This window comes from Hevea brasiliensis, chromosome 13 (genome assembly GCF_030052815.1).
Source record: "Hevea brasiliensis isolate MT/VB/25A 57/8 chromosome 13, ASM3005281v1, whole genome shotgun sequence".
NCBI classification, from domain to species: Eukaryota; Viridiplantae; Streptophyta; class Magnoliopsida; order Malpighiales; family Euphorbiaceae; genus Hevea; species Hevea brasiliensis.
The window spans coordinates 51,671,150-51,675,059 of NC_079505.1; the positions used below are offsets into that span (position 1 = coordinate 51,671,150).

The 3,910-nt window shown below is 36.2% G+C and overlaps 1 non-coding gene across 1 annotated transcript; it reads left to right on the forward strand.

Moving 5' to 3' along the window:
• The first annotated feature begins 1,579 nt into the window (after nt 1-1,579).
• LOC131172292 (small nucleolar RNA R71) lies at nt 1,580-1,686 on the forward strand. The gene has a single exon (XR_009142774.1). It is a non-coding gene; the product is annotated as a small nucleolar RNA R71 (small nucleolar RNA).
• The last annotated feature ends 2,224 nt before the right edge of the window (nt 1,687-3,910 follow it).

Here is a 3,910-nt window from a genome sequence, read left to right on the forward strand (position 1 = left end):
ATCGACAACATTAATAGAAAAAATAGAATGGTCATCAGCAGGATACTTCATGGCATCAAAGATGTTAAATTTGATAGTCTCTCCATCAAACTCCATAGTTAAGGTACCATCATCCACATCAATTTTTGTCTTGGTAGTTTTTAGGAAAGGTCTTCCAAACAAAATCAAAGTTGACTTTGATGTGGGAACACTATCCTCCATATCCAGAATGTAAAAATCTGCAAGAAAAATCAATTCTCTAACCCGCACCAACACACCCTCAACTACTCCTAATGGATAAGCATTAGAACGATTAGCTAACTGAATAATGACAATGGTTTCTTTCAAAGGACCCAAATTTAAAGTTTGAAAAACTGAATTTGACGTAACATTAATAGATGCTCCTAAATCTGCCATTGCACGTTCAAATTTTGAATCACCTATTCTGCAAGGAATAGAAAACAAACCTGGATCCTTACACTTAGGGGGTAATTTTTGCTGAATTAATGTCCACACATTTTCCCCCACACTGATCTTCTCATTATTTCTCAACTTGCGCTTTGTAGTGCATAGTTCCTTAAGGAATTTAGCTTACCTAGGAACTTGTTTGATCGCATCAAGTAAAGGTATGTTGACCTCCACCTTTCTAAAAGTCTCCAAAATTTCTTTCTCTTGTTGTTCTTTCTTAGTCTTAGCCAACCTACATGGGAATAGAGGAAGAACAGAATTATTAACCTTATTCAGTTTAGGTTCAGTATTTACCTCAACTTCAGGAACTTCAGACTCTTTTGCTCCTTGCTTTTTCTTTTTCATTGGCTCATGTGGAGTCTAGTTATCAACTTCTTTCCCACTTCGCAACACTATAGCACTCGCATTTTCTCTAGGGTTCATGACTATTTGTGATGAAAGCTTTCCAGAACCTTGAGCTTCCAGCCTACTCACAGATGAGGATAACTGACCAATCTGCCTCTCTATGTTTTGAATGCTATTTCTGGTCTCTTATTGAAACTGTTGTGTATTGTTAGCCAAAGCCTTAACAATTTCATCAAGTGACATACCTTGATTTGAGGGAGGTGGAGGTGGAGGTGGTTGATTCACTTGTGGTCTTTGCTGCTAGTATCGATTTTGCACCGGTTGATTCCCATAACTCAAATTGGGATGATCTCACCATCCTGGATTATAAGTATTAGAATAGGGATCATACCTGCATTGTGGTTGTCCATAATGTCCTACTGCATTAGCATGTTACATTGATTCATCCTCTTGTAACGCAAGACACATGTCAGTAGCATGACCCGAACTCGAACAAATTCCACATGCCTTAATAGTTTGCATATTCCCTACAGCTAACTGCCTCACCAAAGAAGTTAAATCAGAAATCTGTTTCTCAAGGTTAGATGTACTTACCTCATTAACCTTCATAGGTGTGTAATCCATTCTCATACCAAACTGCTGAGAGTTTGTTGCCATGTTAGCAATTAGCCTCCTTGCTTCTTCTGGTGTCTTGTCAACCAAAGCTTCTCCACTAGCAGCATCTATCATACTGCGATCCATTGGTAGAAGTCCTTCATAGAAATACTGAATCAGAAGCTACTCCTTTATTTGATGATGGGGACAACTTGCCCACAGTTTCTTAAATCGTTCCCAATACTCATACAAACTCTCTCCATTGTACTGCCTGATGCCACAAATTTCTTTTCTTATGTTGGCAGCAAGAGAAGCAGGAAAATACTTCTTCAGAAATATCTGCTTCATCCCATTCCATGAGTTGACAGATCTAGAAGGAAGGTAATACAACCAATCCTTAGCTGTTCCTTCCAGTGAGAAAGGAAAAGCTCGAAGCTTTATTTGATCCTCTAAAACTTCTTGAGGTTTCATGCTAAAACACACAACATGAAATTCTTTTAAATGCTTATGTGGATCCTCACCTGCAAGACCATGAAACTTAGGCAACAAATGGATTAGTCCAGATTTTAACTCAAAAGCAACATTTAAAGCAAGGTATTGAATACACAAAGGCTATCGATTTAGATCAGGAGCAGCCAACTCTTTTAAAGTCCTAGCAGCCATGGTTTCGTTTTCAAAATTTGAATTCGAATTTGAATCCAAACTTAACTCCCTTGGAGATTGGACTCCTTCAGATGTACTCAGAATCTGCTTAGCCTGCTTAGCCAATTTTCTCAACTGTTTAGCTGTTTTTTCTACTTCTGGATCAAAGATCAACTCATCAGATTGAGAAGTTCTTGTCATAAACAAAAAGAAATCAAAGTAAAAACAGAAAAATGCCTCAAATCCCTAGAAAACAATCTAATTTGGCCTCAAGAGGGTGGGGCTAAAGAATCCTACGGATCTTGATTAGAACGTCATTTCCTTCAAAATAGGTATGGGCCGCCCTCCAAATTCAACCAAAATTCTTGATAAACAGTAACACCGTAATTTTTTTTTTCAAAAACCTGAAAACAGCAACAACTCACAAACAAAATTAATAATAGAATATCCTAACACTAAAAACATGAAATCCAATAAATTTTAGTCCCCGATAACGGCGCCAAAATTCTTGATGATTGTCGAATCCATCAGAAATTAAATTAACTGAAATCACTAATTATGAAATATTTTCTGCAGTAAGTGGTAAATCCAGGTCGAACCCTAGAGACTGAATTATTAAATTTCATGCACTTGTGTACTAGAAAAAGAAATAAAGGTTGGGGGGGGTGTAATTTGCAATCCAAAGAAGAAATCAAAAATCCAAAATTAAGACCTAAAATAAAATAAGAAACTCTTGAATTAAACAAACTTCAGTCCAAGGTAATTCGCATTCCAATGCATTGATTCGATCATAGACAAAAGAAATACAATTATCTCTTATTGAATACTTAACGTAGATTTACCAAACAGCGAGGTAAAATCCCTAACTTCCCTACACTCATCAATTTGAGCCCAGCACTCTTGTTGACTCTAATTATTGACTGAATTGGTATTAAGCAATCCTCATCAAATTAATAATTGCTTGAAGAATAGGAAGTAGTTAAGCTGAACAACAATTTATGAAGCATAAATCATTTAATTCACCTTATTATTTCCTTAGGTTATTATCAAAAATTGGGATCATAATCAATAAAACCTAATTGCTACTTATGTTCAATCTTACATAAAAATTACGGATTATGAAGATGAGCTAGCAATTGATCACATCAAATTAACTAATAGGCCTTTTTAGCAAATCATTCAATAGATCAAAGACAATGAAATCAGAAAATAATAGATATTCAAAAAGATATAAATTAAATTAAGAACCTGGTCTCACAAATCATGGAAAAGAACTTGAATCCCTTGAACTGAATTAAGAACTTAGCCACTCATGTTCATGGCTTATAGAAAATTAAAGAAGAAAATTCAAGAAATCTAGAGTGTCTATGGAGAACAAAGGTCTGATCCTCTTCAGTCGACTGCTGCCTCTTCTATTTATAAAAAATGGCTTAGGGTTAGGTTTTTAGAGTTTCTATCAAACTGCAACTGGAGTAAAATCAGGAAACTGATTGTCTACTGATACACGGCCCATGTATCACTACATGGCCTAGGGCCGTGTAACTTACTGAAGCTAAATAGGTATGTCTTGCATTGGTACAGAAGGTTACACGGGTCTCTAGGATTTACACGGGTCAAGTTACACGGCCCGTATACTTTATTTCTTCGTCGATTCTCTGGATTTCTTCTGGCAAAATATTACACGGGTCCATGGTAGTGCTTACATGACCCGTGTACTTTGTATCAACAATGCTTCTCAATTCTTCGACCTTTCCAAGCTTCCTTCCACACTTCTATGCTCTGGGACTTACCAAAACCCTGAAAAATACAGCAAGAGTCAAATTAATGCATATGCTAAAAATTTCTTCATTTAACACAATTATTTCAACAACTCTCTAAACAT